Here is an 18,658-nt window from a genome sequence, read left to right as displayed (position 1 = left end):
AAGAACGCCGTTAGAATAAGCATTAATACAAATTCCAAAATGTTCAACTGCAGTTGTCAATAGCACACATGAAGTGAAGATATATATGAAGTAAATATAAACTTATCAAAATGCGACATTGAGATAAAATGTTTGCATAGCAAATGTAACTAAACAGAATGCAAAGACCATGTATCAGAAAGCAGATGTCAGTAGTTAAAATGAGAATGTCATTTAACATCATGCATGGACTGGCGGATATTACCTTTCATACATTAAGACTTTTGTCGGTTTTTCTGTCTGTCTTTCAGCTTTTTAGAATAATTGTAGCTGGGTTGTGTTGATTAAAAGGTAAAGTGATTTCATAGCACAAAGTATCATTATATGTTGAATTTAATTTTATACAACTGTTTTTGTTTCCTAAACAAATCAGATCCAAGCCACTTTATGTCTCATAGATAACGTGACGCATCATTGCTCCGCGATAAAAGCGCAGACATTCACCGAATACTGCCTCGCAGCCTGAACAGCAAAGAAATAGTTATTCAAATATCAATGTCTTTCAATTTGTCGTAACATTGGGTCGATTTGAATTTTTGTAAAGGCAATATTAACATCCGCCCTTTAACACATACAGTCGAAACCCGAAATTCGAAACAAAACGATTTCTAATATTATATGTTTAAGTACATTAGTCTGCAACAGATTCGCATATCCAGTGGTATTCAAACTGCCTTATCTACAAAATATTTACCTCATTATTTTATTATTTATATAAAAAAGCAATAGTTGAACATATTTCATACAAATATTAAGCAAATATCATAATATAAATGTATATTAGGTCAGCTCGTTTTTACGAAGCACATTTCCGGTGATATGTAAGAAACAGTACACAGATTTAAAAAAAAACACATAAATACCGTGGGCACTAACAATACGTCACATAAATATTACAAAATATTCAGATTGTGTGGTATTGGGAAATGGTCTTGGAGATGAACATTTTTCATATGCATCCTGTTGACTTTGTGGGTGTTTTGAGCCTTCGTGCTCTTCTAGAAATTTCCGGATCATGCGTATCCCTCCCATTGCTGACCTCGCTGACATGTTCGGTAATCTGTTTGATGCGGTGTTGTCTTCTTCATCTGATGATGCGGCCGTATCTACCCTTGTTGTTTCGACTCAATAATCACTGAGCATGTGAATAAACTGTACCGGTAATCATGGACACACATATTTATCATATAAATGAACATACAAATCAACTAAGCACACACATTGAAAAGGTCACTTAAACTGGTGGGTCACCAAAACAGGTACTTTGACGATATAGAAGCATTTTCTCCTTATTTTTGGAAAATGACTGATACCTTTGAAAAAGGTCATTTTAGCGTCAATTTGTTAAAAATAAGAAAAAAAGTATATAAGCTTGATTTAAAAATTTTAAATAATTATTCACAGCTACAGTATCCACAAAATATCGTTATATTTTATATCATACAAAAAGTGTGTACTTTTTATAGCTAATTTAACAGGGATAATCAAAACAGAACTTACTTCTCATTCTATTCTGTACTGAGAATATTTGGCGTTATTTATCAAAGGGAAGTAGTTGTCGCTATACTTGTAGTTACTGCAATATAGGCTCATTCCCCGTATGATTGTAGATTAATTAGTTTACCTCGTGAAATGAATGTATTGTCTATTGCAAGTCAAGAAGCTCTTTAATTTGTAGCTGTTCGCTTGCGCACAGAGAGCAAGGTTAATGTTAATAGCAAGTTTTGCAAGCCAGATTTAATAGAGACGATTTCATTTCTTGAACTCGAATTGTTTACAATGTAAATAAGTTAACCTTGTGAAATGAATGTTTTGTCTATTGTAAGTCAAGAAGCTCTTTAATTTGTAGTTGTTCGCTTGCGAACAACAAAGGTTAATAGCAAGTTTTGCAATCCAGATTTAATAGAGACGATTTCATTTCTTGAACTTGAATAATTTACAATTTAACACATAAAATGAATATCGTGTTTAATGGAACAATTTTGAACGGATCGCATATCGAAAAATTAAAAAGAGACTATTTTTTAACTATACTTGTCGAGAAAGAGTATGTTTATGAATAATTAAAAAAGTCCACTTTGTGCTCCGTCAGTCACGTAGTATTTTTGCGCAGCACATGTCATTTACAATCAGAGGCTAATAATAGATCAGGCAAAATAAAACTACTGCGCGTCGTGGATTAGTATTCTTTACATAACATGTTTGCGGTCATGAAAATAGTCCATTGCGTGTATCGTAAAAATCGCAAAAACACAGCTCTCCTTAAAGTTCACAGTTGAGGGCCAGCCAATAGATGCATTCGCGAAGACATAGCGGGAACTGTAAATGAAATACATAAACGCCCGCGCGCAGCACAGCTTATAAGCTGAGGCTATTTATAAGCAAGCAGCCGATACCTTATCAGATCAACAGCCGAAAAACCGAAAACGCAATACCATTGTGATTAATAGAACCATTATTTCATTTTAATTTTATTTTATGTAAAGGAAAAAAAACTGATTAAAGAAAAATGTTTTATTTTAATATGCATATAAATTCCATTTCATAATTGTTTCTGTCATGTAACAGCTTATAACATATTGTTTATTCTTATGAGTTTATTCTTATGAAAGGACAATGGGTATATTTCAGTAATATGTATATGAAAAGTTAAGATGAAGTTTGTGTGTAATGTAACAGTTTATAACATATCGTTTATCGTTTATTCTTATGAATTTATTCTTATGATGGAAATTAATAAGGATAACATGTATATTTCAATAATGTATATATGCCAGAACATTAAATGGTGCGCAGTGCCAGGATGAACCAGAAGTGCCACTCCTTTCAACGGCCAACAGGGAAAAAACCAACGCAACATGGAAAACGGACTACAAACAACACTATACGGAATCACAGGCCAACGGAACAAAAAAAAAAACGCAGATGGAAAAAACGGTCAGTGTTTTCATAAATTATGGCAAACAGGGGTTTATTTCAATTTTTATCAAGTAAGAAATAAAAAGTTAAAGGCGTCATGACAACGAAATTTTTAAGAATTGTTTCAAAGAATTTTACGTAGTTAGGTGTTAAAGAAATAATTAATCATGTACGGAGAAATTATGCAAGTATCAAAATCAATACAGTTTTTCATTGATCAGTATTTTTTCTAAAAATATTGGTAAATTGAGAATAAAATAAATGAATAAGAAGTATTTGAAATTTACATAATTTTATGAGTTATAGAAATACTGAAATTAGATGCGCACAAATAATTGAGGGTATTTAAAGATGTTTCTTTATTTTTTTGTATTATTAGAATATATAATTATGTACGGACACATTTTTGCATAAAAATAAATACATTTTAATTGATAGTATTTTTGTAAATTGACGTTAAAATAGACCGTGCGATGACATGAGAAAATTAGAAGAATGTAACATATATTTAATACATTTTAAGTAGACGGATATTAGACGTGTATACATAATTAAGGATTTTGAAGTTATTTTAATACTTTGATATTATATTAAAGGAACTTAGAAGGTAGGAATAAACATTAGAGAGTATCCGATTTTGACGTCATTTTATATAAGATATGAAATAGAAACCTGCACATAAATGGGAATTTAGAGACGTACACAAAAAATCAGTATACTTGACTAATTGTATATGGTTGTATGCATTAATAGAATAAAGAAACAAGGAGGGTAAGCACAGTAAGAAGAAAAAAATGTTGATTGCGAATATGAATAGGGCAGACACACAAAAAAAAAATTATGTAAATATGTACATACGTCATTGTTTTTATAGCAAATGTATGTAGGGTATCGGTTATATTGAAGATCTTGAGTAATTTTGAGTAAAAATTGAATGTGTTCTGTCACGAATACTGTGCAGTTAAAATATACTGATATATGCGCATTAAATTTCTGTTATAGAATAAACTCTATAAGGTACATAGAGGTTTATGAGAGCCTATCATTTGCGAAATGATGGAAGCCTACCATTTACTCATGGTGGAAGAATACTTATTGTATTAGATTTATGGGATTAGTTCATTAGGAGAACAAGACTTGAAATTTGAAGTATACCGATAAATGTTCTGGTATTATGAATGCATATATAAAAAAGTCTGCCCTTTTTCATAAAAAAATTCACAATTGTTTAGAGCAACGCGCGTATTTAAGAGCGCCCAGGTACATGTGTCGATAGAAAAGGTCATTAAGTACATAAGTATACACGGGAGATTAGTGATTTTAAGATACGAACGCGATACGTCTGTTTAAAGTGCAATACCCTAGATAAATAAAGTAGCGCATACCTGTCACAAATTTACTGATAGCACGTACGTAAAATATCGAGCTGTTATGTAATGTTTAAAGGAGTGTTTCGATAGTAATTGGTGTAATAAAGGTTGTATTTACTTAGGCGTTCTATTAAGTTGTCATGACGGTATTTAAGAGGAACTTAAGGGGATATTTATAAATGTTTGCGATGAATTTGAACAACTGATACTTGTATCACCACAACGCATATGAAAGATCGAGATTTGAAGACAACGCCGAAGAAGAGCGACTTCGCGAGACAACGCCTTCCACAACGAATAGAAGAAACAAACAACATGATTATGATGGAACATCACGGTGTTTACTCTCAAAGTGAATACCTGGTTCTATTGCTAAAAGAAGACCCAACGCCAGACGTTTTCGAAGGACAACAAGTGACGCAACACTGGACACAATACTTGTGACGTTAAACACTATAGGGTAGATGCAGCCGTTCAACTGTTTGACGTGCGTAGATAACGCATTTGGAATGATACTTCCAAGGCCTAAGACATCAAGGAGAACACTGCTATAGTTAATACCTCGTGAGCATTATGGCCAATAGAAGATCTTAATGTCCCGAGAGAAACGAAGACGCTGGGACCATCAACAAACGTACAAACGACAACGAAAACAACAACAACGATGAATACAACGGAAACGACAATCGACGACGCAAGTTAACCATCGGAGAGCAGAGCTAAATCAACAAACGCTTTCCAATCGCCACGGACGAACCTACAATCGGCTTATCTTCAGGACGGCGGCAATGACATTCAATAAACATCGTATTCTCCACGCGACGACTTCAATACTACATGGACGACACCAGACGTATTGAAGGCCAACGACCGACAGATGATGTGCTCCGCTACATACCGATTGAAATTTATATTGTATAACAATAACTAATGTTATCTATTTCAGCAGAGACGCTTGTAAAAAAAAAATAATAATAATAATTTTTTTAATATCATAAAATATTAAAAAAATTAAAATAAGGGGAAAGTTGTGTCATGTAACAGCTTATAACATATTGTTTATTCTTATGAGTTTATTCTTATGAAAGGATAATGGGTATATTTCAGTAATATGTATATGAAAAGTTAAGATGAAGTTTGTGTGTAATGTAACAGTTTATAACATATCGTTTATCGTTTATTCTTATGAATTTATTCTTATGATGGAAATTAATAAGGATAACATGTATATTTCAATAATGTATATATGCAATGTTAAGATAAAGTTTGAGCATTTAATAATACATCTTGGGAGGTATTTGCAAAACTAAGACCTGATTTAAGATTTATTTAAAGTAAGAACGCAAATATGTTTACATTCAGGGTGTGGTATAATTGGAATCAATAAAATGGAAAATCAGACCTGATTTAAGATTAAATCCAAATAAGAACACAATGAGTCCAGAGTCAGCATATAGATACGAGATTATAAGTAACACGCATGGTCAACAAACAGCACAGATGAAAATGTCACCTATTGTCTGGGGTACAAAAGATATAGTACTGACGAACGTAACGGAAGTACCCTATACCAATAAACATTGATTAGTACCAATATACATTGATTAAATTTTAGTATATCCGCCAAGCAAGTAAATACATGAAAAGTGTTTCTTCTAGAATATTCTGACGAATCAACCAATGAATAATAACCATACTAGCTGAGGACCAATCAAAATCTTCAAAGAAAATATATGCAAATTAATTTAGGGACAAAATGGGGATTTTTGGATGGAGAGCGGCACTCCGCGGTTAGATTCGAAAAGAACTTGGAGAGTTGTCACGCCTTCTTGACGTGGCAGCCTTGTTGGCTGCCGCGCTGTAAAATTGTATTTCGTGTACATTAGCAAGCGTTGTGTTAAAAGAAATATTCGACAGAAATAAATCTCGATGAAATCAGAAATGAACTTTGGTGGTTACTGGGTGTTATCAACGAACAACGTGTAATTACGTGACATTTCATAATGATACGTAATACGCTGTTAATTGAGAAAAAATGGTGACAATCGGAAATAATTTATCAATATTCGCTTTAACTCATAATACACATTTCATGCGGTGAATTTGCGACGAACAAGTGACAACAACAACAACAAATTAAACCTTTTTATAAATTAAATTATTTAAAAAAAACGTATATTTTTTAACTTTATTTCATAGTCCGGATATTATGTGTTAGCGTTTCTGATCGTCAATGGCGATAAAATCTTTCAGCTGGCGATTTAAGTTCAAAATGTAAAAGGCAATTGTCAAAATAATCAAGGTTTCTCTATAAATGTGTCAGTAATCCCGACTTTAAAAGAGCACGCGGTACCTACTTCCACGCGTAATCGCCATAAACGCCACATCGGGTAATATATAATCCACTGATAATAGATGACGTGCATATTGAGAACATGTCAACTGTAAACAATAGTTACTTATGGAAAGTTAAAGTAAAAATTGTGAGCAATTGAATCTAATGGCGCGAAAGTTGCGAAAACAATAACCCTTAAAATCTTAACGTGGCAGCAATTCAAATCCAGTACATATATATTTCATCATGTCCATTTATAAAACTGATTAAACCAGTTTTTCTATAGCCACGTTATAATATTTGCTGCTTCAAGTCCCTTCGTACGCAGCTACAGGGTACACCATTCCTTGTACATGATTAACATGTTAAACCCGTTTTTATAGAGCATTGAACGCACACTGTTGTATCTATTTAGTATTTCTCGTGAGATACGATACAGTGAGTAAACAGTACACTTTACATTCAACCTGCATTCGCACAAAGAAAGAGTCCACTAGGTTCTACGTTTTCTTTGTTTACTTCAGATAGAGGTCAAATCTTTTCATAATTCCATTCATAAGGCCATGGCTATGTAAAATTTAATTGGGTGGTAATTAAGAGAACTCTTCAAAGGCTTTACAGGAGTTTTTGCATAATACGTCACCCGGAGTTGTATATTTCTGCATAATAAAAATACGACGTCATAGTCACATGGTATTTGTTTGGGTGTTTATCGTGCTTTATCGTCACGTGGTATCTTTTTGCGGGTGTTTTAGCATCTTTATTTCGTCGCGTGATCATAAGAAGTTCTCTGAAAAAATAGTTCTTAGAAACGACAGCATACAATTATTAAGTTTTTTTTTCAAGACGGTTTTGTTATCTAGTTGATTTTTTTTATCTTTAATTAACACATTATATTGAGTTCAACGCAAACAAAAATAGTTGTAAATTGACGGTTCAATGATACATCGTTTAATACCCGCGAAAAAAATCTACTGCTGATCAACAAATATGGTGGGATGTCTTAAGTCCAATACACTATCACACGTTTGTTGCGTAACCTCATTGATAGTGCTTGCTAATACAGCGGGGTTAAATCGTATATGTCTGGGGAACGTTATTAGATTCTCAACAGGTAGCGGCCATTTCTCCTGTATTCTCAATTACAATAAAAGCAATTACAATAGTATATATTATTATAGTCAGACCACACATTAGTGTTCGTAGAAAGAAAAAAAAATACAACGGAATATCACATTATACGTGTACTCACATAGCTTTTTATGAGTTTATTTCTTCACCATCGAAATACAGTGTATGTCTATATTGGATTAACATGCAGTTTTCTTCCGACACATTCAAATCAGACTTTCATACATGTAGCATTATGTGCTACATCATTTACGCTGTGCATAGACTCAGTGATGTGGCCAAAGTTTTCTCTAATCAGCCGATGAAATATTCAAAAGTCTTCATTCGGGTCTGCTAGCGTTATGTAGAAGTCGTTAAAGGTGAAAAGCTGGATATAACAGCTACATCGAAAAGGCGCATTAGTGTTCTATACCAATGTGAAGGTCAGTGAATGGTTGATAACGTGTATACTGCTAGGATTACAAGTAATACATAAAAAAAGTACGAGTTAACAGCGCATGTTTTTATGACTACCTATTTCGTGAGATAAAAGTATTGCTCGCAGATTTAGTTTTATATTTATTTTCATTTTGAATGTTTATATGGTGTCAAAAATAAAGTTTTGTTAAGGGTATTTCCATCATAAAATTATATTCTTAGTGTGATAGGTTTCAATATTCCGACAATATTCATTTAATATGACGGTGATTGCAAATTTTATTTAATATTAACTGGTTCTATTATAAACTTGTATAATACTTCCCGTGCTTTCAGAACGTCTACAAAGCGACATGTTGTTGTTATGTTGTCTAAGTTATCTCTATAACATCAATACAATGATAAACAGTGCATACACATCTGGACCTGTGCGCTTTGACACACTCTTTATAAATTTGAATGGAATGTGTATATTTCAAACTTGCGATTTAAAAAAACGATAATTTAATTTAAAAAAATGAGTTTCGTCTAAGGTAATGCAATAGCAAACAACTTAAGTGAATTCAGCGCTTTGTTTCCTCATAGTAATACAATCAGATAAATCCATAATATTCTGATATCAAGTTATTCTGACTGACTGGGTCTATTGGCAAGCGGAAGCAGACAACGACAACGAGCAAGGCCTGGTATTGTAATGGGTCAGTGTTAAGGTTAGGGTTAAGGGTTAGGGTTAGGGTTACGGTAACCCTAACCCGTACCTCTTTGACGCATGCGCATAACATTACCAGGCCTCGCTCGTTGTCGTTGTCCGCTTCCCTATTGACAAGGCTTAAATGAATAATCACAAAGAAATGAAATCTTTAAGGGTTATTTAAGATTAGAAATTCAGTAATTTGTGATAAATAGTTCATGACAAATAAACCAATAGGCGCTGAGCCCTAGTTACAAACTTGCTGACATTTTAAGAAAATGTATTGGTCAATAATTGCTTACGCACGCGCTACCTTCTCTGAAATGATACGTTTTCTCATTGATCATCCATGACGAGCGCACGTCATAGCTATCGCATGCGTAGTTCAAAGCTATCGCGTTTGCATGTCACAGTTATTGCGTACACATCATAGCTAATGCGTGAGTACGTCATAGCTTAGGCGTTCACACGTAATAATGACTGCTGAACAAAACATCTCCTATGCATTCTTTATGCCACCGTAACGGCCCAATTGTTTTGGAAATATTAATCATAATTGTTACGATTGGGTTTTGTCAGCATCAATCATTCTGATGAATGTTTTCGACGTTCAATTCATGAAGTCACTTAATATGTGTAAAAAACATTTTGGTTTGCTGTTTCTGTTGCCTTGCGTGCCTAAATTGGAATTCATATTGATATCCAATTGTTTGTTTTGTTGCTACCGATTCATTTGTACCAAAACTGGTGACTTTATATTTTATTCCGAGTATTATGATTTAGTTCAAAACATTAACTGATAAAAACACCTTCTTACAGGGCCCGCATTCACCAACTTCATAAGACATGATGATAACATTTACGGACTTATACATGAATTTACCTAACACAAGGATGTCCTTAACTTTCTTATTCATCACGTCGCTTAGGTTTCGCTTAAGAAGAGATTTCCCCTAAAATAATACGCAAAACAAAAATGTTTGTAATCGTTTTTAATAATTCTTAACTTGGCAAGTTCAGTCAGATATATTACTTTATTTAGACAATATTACATGCGATACAGCATAACCAAAGTGTCAGATATGTAACATATCCCAGTCGCAATGAACATAATGCCTGCTTTTTTAACGTTGAAATTGTATTTCATCCATTTAAGTAAACACATAATCCATACAAAACAAAAGACGTACATTTATGACACAAATGAAATTGTCATTGTGAAGATAAAAGTCACATCTAACGGTAATGTCAACCATTTCACTTCTGGTATAATGAATGAAAGTTTAATTTTGAAATTCATTTGAGTACTTATATCGATATGTTAAAAATGTGATACGTGTAACATAAAAACATACCTGCAGGATTACAATTGGATAAAAATCGTAGAAAACCACTGAAACACATTTGCTACGGCCACGACTTCATTTTTTATGAGTTTTTTCTCAGTATATAGTATTACATACATACATGTTTTACATATGAAGCAGTTCATGTTCATGTACTTAAAAGGATTATATAAACATAGTTGTAATCAAAACATTAATATACAACACGTATTTCCAAAGCAAAGCATTTCAAAAAAGCTATGTTTACATACTAGTTAAATATAATTTTACATGAAAATATGTATATATTCTGTCTATATAAATGTTCTCACATATATATATGAAAGATAGCTAGGGTGCTGAATTGTATTATGTATAATTCTCTGATAATGCAGATTTAATAAAAATACAGATTTGACAAAAAAAAAGTTTCCAACACATGATATTTCAAAACATAATACATATACAATATGAAAACATAAACACAATGGTGTGATGCAATTTTGTTATTTTGTGTTGACCAAAAAATATTTAGAAATGTGTATATATATACGAACAAGGATGCATAACATGTACTAGCAGATGGAAAAGACAAAGAGAAAATATTATAACATATTTCTTTGAATTTAAGGGAATACATATGTTCCTTGCAACTTGTAAGGAACACACAGAGAACGTATATGATATTTCTCCAATTAGGGAAACAAGTGCAAAGAACTTAGGAAAATTATTAATACTTATGTTATTTTTTAACGTAGGCATTAGGTGACTTAAATATAAATAATAAGAATATTCTTAAAACTTTTATGTTAAAGAACTACTTAAAAGTTTAGTCTAGCTTTGCATTAAACGCGTTTAATTACAAAATTCGTTATTTAACACAGTTTTTTTTACTGACAAAATCACCATTTACAAATTTATAATATCAAATAAAGACAACCAACAATTGTTAAAGTAGTCTAGAAAACTAATGAACTATAACGACAAAAAGTTGTATAATAACTTATAAATTTATAATTGAACCATACAAGATGACTTATCCTAAAACTTCCTTCAGCGTTTAACAGAAGTTAAATTATTAGTAAGTGTTCTTGGTTTACTAATGAGCAATAGACGTGGGTTGCAACACAAACAGTTTAAACTCCGTCCTAGCTGCAAATACAATTGTGTTTTGTTAAATCCGGTAAGAGGGGAATAAACACGTAGACAAGCGATTTAGGATTCAATGAAGACACGATGATGATGAAAATGACGATGGCGTCCACAATGGTGATTATGATAAAGAAGATTACGATTACAGACACTCATTTGCAAGCTTACAGCTTCAAAATGTGTTTGTTATATGAAAAAGTGAAAAAGGTCCCATATACATATCACATTTTTTGCGCATGGACGGAGAAAATTTATGCAGAGAGGCCTTAAAAATATTTTTTTAATTTTTATGTCGATATTTAGCAAGACAGAGTTTTGTTTGAATGCAACTGATATGAATATTTTAAGTGTTTCTGTGTTAGTGTATTGATTTAGTGATTAAGAATTGAAGTATAAGTGCAAATATAATATGCCACGAACTAAACCTTTTATAATAATCCAAGATTGTTTTTTTTAATAGCAACTCGGATGTGGCAGCTCACCTTTCACTTTTGGAGTGGGTGGAGAAAATCGATGAAAAATACTTTTCTTAGATTTGTTTAAGTTTGATTTAAACATTTTATAGCAAGGCATAATGGTTCATTTCTTTGATTATAAACTCCTTGATTAAAGTTACGCTTTGAGTGTCGGAAACCTCGGGTAAGTAGAAGTTTGAATTTAGTGCTATTCCACTATGTTATACGGTGCGTATGGATACACTTGGAAACTTATAGCCCTAGCCGTTTCCTGTTTACTAAAGGTTAAACAATTTCATCCGGTCACCCCTTTTTCATATCCGGGTTTAACATGAAAAACAATAGGTCCTAAAGTCTCATCAGAAGGCCTAACAAAGATATAACAAACCCCGCTAAAAGCACTTATTCCAAGGCACACCATACAGCTGTTAAAAGCAATACTTTTGATTAAATTAATCTTTTGATTTTTGCGCGGTATAATGATGTCATTAGTGTTTGCGATATGTATTGTATTAAAGACTGGGGGTCGTTTCAATAAAAATCGTAATACACATTTACGATACGAAACATTTTTCGAAGATGCATAATTGCTTAAGTCCATATCATATGTTTATAAATTTTCAGTACTAAATTACTTGCATTGGCATCTCTTGCGCCATATATATTTAACGAGCATAGCGAGCTAGTTCGTCTACTTATTAAGATTACAAAATTCTCTCGTAAGTTAACATTGTCGTACGATCGTTTAATGAAACGGCCCCAGCGCTGGTTGACAACATTTTATCATAATGTATCCGGAGTTGCATTATTCTTACAGGAATCGATAACGTAAAACAATTTCCACTTGATATAATTTGTCCAAAAGAAAACTGTAATATAAAACCCCAAAAGTTTAGACGTCGTTTCATTTCTCTTTCCACGAAGTGAACAATATATTACATAGCTATTGCAGCAAGAAAATGAACAGACGGGTGTTCGTGTTAGTAATACGAATAACATCGCAGCTAGTATGGCTAATGGCCGCGACAAGTTCTTCAAACAACATGAAAAACACAGTATTTCGGAAAATACCTACTAATGTGACATATTCGCGTATTTGCCGAAGTCCGATAGTCACAACTGTCGCATCTAGCAAATTTTCATTTCTTAAGAGATGCAATACAAATTGTACAGCCGTCACATTCAAACAGGATTCCGGTGCATGCTCGCTCTGCAATTTACATGGACTTGTGCCCGTCTCTACGTTCGAAGACCTGCAAGTGTATCAAAAGGTATGCAATTCATATAGTACTATAACATTATTTTAAGTATTTAGTATGATTGGTTTGCATTTAATGAATTTGGACTAATGACCTCTAGCTCAGTTGGTAGAGAGCAGGACTACACATGCGCGGATGGAATGGCGGGTTCGATCCCCGGTCCGGACACAAAACTTGTGTATGTATTTGTCATGAAAAAATTTCTACGGCCATTCTCCAACTACTTCTTATTCAAGTTTGGCAGTTGTCAGTTACTGGCGTAGGTATGTGCACTTAGCAATGGTACACAAGCTAACACAGGAAAGAGTGAGTTGGTAAACTGACCGCCGTGACTGAAAAACTGTTGTAAAAAAAAACATCCAAGAATAATCCAACAATTGATGATTCTTATTTCATTATAGACAAAATTAGCACATCTTTACCTCCTTTCCACATCTTTATATCAATAATATTGCTAAGTTGTGGATTATTGCCTAGCTATTCATTGTTATTTAGATTGTTTTTAAAAAACTCAAATTTGAAAATATATCAGACTTTTTTTCATCAATAAATGTTAAACAAACATGTCTGATATAATAATTGTAAATTTGCGAAACCTAAATGTAGAAAACGAAGTAAAATTGATTTAAATCACATTTGGCTAAGAGTACACGATCAGGCTTCATGTCGTTAAATTATTTGCTGATTTTTAACAGAACTTATACAGAACTGTTTGTATTATTTAACATGATATATATTCTTTAAATATATATGGGATTTCGAGTAAAAGTTTGTGTGATATGTCTTCAGTTTCGTTATTTCAAAATTGCTTTCAGTCAAAACAAGTCATTTGTTTCCAATAATATAATAAAAATAAGTACGATAGGCACGTTTGATAAATTGTATTGTCGTATTGTTTAAGATTCCCAATTAATTAAGAATGTGCAATGACATCCACATCTGCAAAATGTATATTTCATTTTCTTTTTATTGTGAAAAACACTCAATTTTAAGCTTATTGAATAAATATGATCGAATAAAGCAAAACCTAGTGCAGTCTTAATTGTTACTACTGTGATGTAAGCTAAACATTCTAAAAACGAAACCTAGAAAACCGAAAGAAAATTTTTGGATCGACACGTCTAAACGGGTAGGTCGTGGAAGTAAAAACAAACAACGTTTGTTATGCCTCATTAATATGTTCATATATTGTGCATTTTATCATCTTAAATAGTTTAAACTAATACATTGTACGTTTTCGTACCACTACGCCTTCCAATAAACTTGCTTGCGCGATACGTCGTCAAATATCGTACTACATTGATTCTCAACTAAATAAGCAAATTAGAGGAACCACAAAATACAAATATTTTGATTATGTTTTGTTTTTATACAAAACCAGAAATTTTCGCGTATTTACCCAGTGCCTGTGATCTTTCCCCTGTGATCAGTTGTGGATCAGTTATTAATTAAAACAATTATGAAGCAATTGTTACAGAGCCCCTCTAAGCGAGTACATGTGATCCTTTTACTTTTTCAAAACAAATCAGACCTTAATGAACAAACTTGAATAAAATGTCAGATGAAGTCGTACCAGAAAATAAACGACAGTAGAATTTTACTTAATTGCAAATAATAAACTATACAATTTACACAAGACATGAATACTGTTTGGAAATTACAATAAGTCTTTGCAGATTCTTGTAATTGTTCTATATGGACATATAGCAATATAACATCGTAAATGATATTTGATTTTTACAGAAGAGGACCAAATATATTTATTATTTTACAAATATTGAATGAGACCAGAAATTCTATACTGATACGTCTTGCTTATTTCTGTATTAAAGGATTTAAATTTAGAGCCGAAATGTATAGAGGATATTTTTTCTCCAGAATGGAAATGTTGTATATGATATCTAACTGCATGAATTGTTCTCAATCAATTTACAACACCCACTTAACTTTGCTAAAAAATAAAGAGACTTCTCTACCATATTACATTCTCAGAAAAATCATATATAAGTAAAAATGCATAAACAAAATTGTTGTTATTTTGACGCATGTGTATTTATTGTTGCTTTATTGTTTTTCGACGATGAGCTGAACATGCTTAAAGTCTCTATAACGCTAAAAAATCAACGATAATTTCGTCATATACGTCGTAAAATAAAGTTAATATATAAATAATCAGTGTTCCCTTAAAGCCATAGCCAAAATATCAACGTTAGATGTGCTCTGGTTATATAGATTTAACACGATACAAAATGCTCTCGTTTAAGTTTGTTGTGGTACAATATATTCAACACATGATCATTTACCAATTTAGTGTTCATGTGTCGTATGATATCGTTGCAGTAAATTAAAAAGGCATTTATTGTGCCAACACAAAAATAAAAAAGAGCATGTTATATTATGTTAAATCTTAAATCTGTTACCAGAGCACATCTTACGTTGAAATTTTGGCTATTTCTATAAGGAACACTGATTTTGTATATGTTAATCTAATTTTACAAAATATATGAAAACTTTTTTGTTGATTTTTATCGTTATAGAGGTTTTAAGTAGTAAATAAACTATCTGTTTTGTTCTATATCTTCTTCTCTGACTCTGAACACACAAGGCCCACGGCTTATACACTTTGTATAAGACCTCAGACAGTGTTACTCTACAAAGTGTCTTTAAATCATGCTTTTGTGTTCAAGTTTGACAACGATCAAGGATTTTAGATGTATATAGACATACATAACAGATGTCAATTTACAAGTCATTTATACCAACATTGTATTTTTTTCGCTTTAATATAAATCAGACAACTAAGCGGATCAAGTTTTAAGTGCAAAAACATCTAATACATAAAAGCCAATAAAATAAACAAATTATAAACATCAAAGGTCTACTTGTAATAAAACATTGTTGCAGGAATAAAGCAAAGAATTCATTGCCAGTGACTTTACCGCCACCTGGAAATTCGCACGTGATCACTGCAACCAGCACTTCGACGGTCTCTCAATCGTCCTGGATCAGCAAGAAAATGGCCGATTTCAAGAAGCTATTACAGTCTGCTCCCATCCCACACCGAGCACTGGATCGGGGCTTCAAACGTGAACAACACTTGGTACTGGAACACCAATGAAGGGGATCTCGTGAATATTATTTGGTTCAATTGGGATTCCGGGCAACCTAATAATGCATTGGATGAAACCTGCATTATGGTATGGCTTGATTTCAAATGGTATGATTTTTTGTGCGACTATAAACTCTACTTTGTGTGTCAGCGGTACACATAACCATGAGTCCATCGAATATGCCACTTCGACCTCAACATATGAAGTTGTGGGAATATTTAATAATTTGTATAATTAGTATTATTATTTATATTTTTCATAATATTAGCAAAAGAAAACACGTTTAAAAACGTGTATTTCTATTTATAAAACTATATCCAACCGTAGGAGCTCAATGGCCTAACTATAGAGTATTTGATCCAGCAATATGGTTCACGTTATTGTTCGATATAAATTATCTCATTGCTCTTAGATCGAAGCAAATGAATGCCTCGATTGGTTCATTCGAAGCCTGCAAAATAAAGAATGTTTTGCCTCAAGGCAAATTTCTGAATAGCAATACTAAATTTCGTAACGCCAACAGTTCTACAAAATGGCGTTTTAGCCGGAGTCATTACAAGCCGATCTATTCCGGATGAGCAGACGATTTATTGCTTAAATCAGTGCCTATCTTAGGAAGGATTCCGAAGAAAATCAATGCATCAGAATTGATACCGATCTTCTGATCTGTGAAAGATCGGTGGTTGGTCTTTATAGCAATAAGTCTGCGAGTGTGTTGTGATTATCACCAATCATTATTAACTGGCAACCTATTGGTCGATAAGTTATCGATAAGTATGGACCAGCTTTTGAAGCACTGTGGAGAGCATTTGAAAGTTTCAATATTAATGTATACAAGGTTGTTACGTAGCGGTTGATGAACGTTTGACTTTGATCGCAGACTGAATAAATAAAAATTAAAAGCCTTCGCACGACCATTCGATCAAAATGGGCCAGATGACCAAGTGACCAAATGACCCAGAAGCATGTAAAAGAGCCACACCAACTATTGTTTCCCCACGATCGTGAGTGGAATTTTGTTTACGATGCACTGTGTATAAAAACGTCTCAAACTCTTGTTTTCAGAAAGCAGTAAAGTTATCTAGACAAAAAATAAATACTGACATTTCACTGGTCGTTGTCCTTTCTATGTATATTATTTATCCCGTCAATAGGTGTGGAGGGACGAGGGCACCACCTCCACACCTGACAAAGAACATTCAATCAATATACAAATATACTACACGTATATTTAGTGATAGTGTATAATATTCAAATGTGCTTAATACAAATTAATACAAACATGCAGTCACTAGTTACTTGCACTATTTATAGCTAATGATGCGATGATAAGCGTTTATAACAAATCAAACGATACAATAGAAAATATACAAATGCTTTAAAAAAAGTATATGTTCTTTTTATAAACTTAAAGAGATCAATGTGTTACATCATTGACGCCACCGTTTGTCTTGTTTTGTTACGTCGTCACTGCTGTCGTCATCCGATTACGTTAGCGCAATAGCCGGATATGCATTTTTGAAGTTACGTTATTCTTAGCTGATCGGGACTTGTGAAGTCATCAACTTTTTCCAAAACATGTTGTTTGGCGAGAAACGTTTCAGTATCTTTGCTGCACGGTTACAAAATGTATGTTTTTTAATATAAATGCACATACAAATCAACTGAGCAACATGTTAAAAATGTCACTGAAACTGGTGGGTCACCATAACAGGTACCTTGCCGATATATTATTTGATACACTTGCATTTTTCTCCCTATTTTGGGGAAATGACTGTTACCTGTGCAATATTTAATTGTATCGTCAATTTATTTAAAATAAGGAAAAAGCATTATAACTTTGATTTATAACTTTTAAAAATGTATTAAATTCTGCATATTTAAGTTATTTTTGTATCATACACAAATATAGTATTTTGTATAGCTTATTTAATAGGAGAATGAAAATATAACTTACTTCTTATTCTAGGTCACAATTAACTTAATATTGTCCTTATATAACTCAATGTCAACGCGTCATGTTTAAGTAAATATAAATGCAACATTTTGCGCATTGTGATCGCCATAACCATACCTTTTTTAAAGGGCATTCTAAGCTGAATCGGATTCAGCAATGAAACAGATAAAGCTTGTTCAAACCAGTAAAACCCTAGACACAAATCAAAATCGACTGTTTTTTGCACCTTCTTTTTTTGGCTGTTTTATACTGAAATGTTACCTTTTTAGTCCATTTATTTTTACTATTGTCTCTAACTTTATCATATTTTAGTGATTAATTAGTAAAAACCTTTTCTTATACTATCAATATCTGTAATTGAAAAAAAACAACAGAACAACAGTCTTAAGTGTAAAACATGCCTACAACCCCTACATTACTCCATTATTTAGTATAATGTTACCTCCGGTCTGTACTGAAAATTGCGTTATTTATCAATTAGAACTAACTGTCGCTATA

This window comes from Dreissena polymorpha, chromosome 3, assembly GCF_020536995.1.
Source record: "Dreissena polymorpha isolate Duluth1 chromosome 3, UMN_Dpol_1.0, whole genome shotgun sequence".
Lineage (NCBI taxonomy): Eukaryota > Metazoa > Mollusca > Bivalvia > Myida > Dreissenidae > Dreissena > Dreissena polymorpha.
This window is presented reverse-complemented; position numbering follows the sequence as displayed.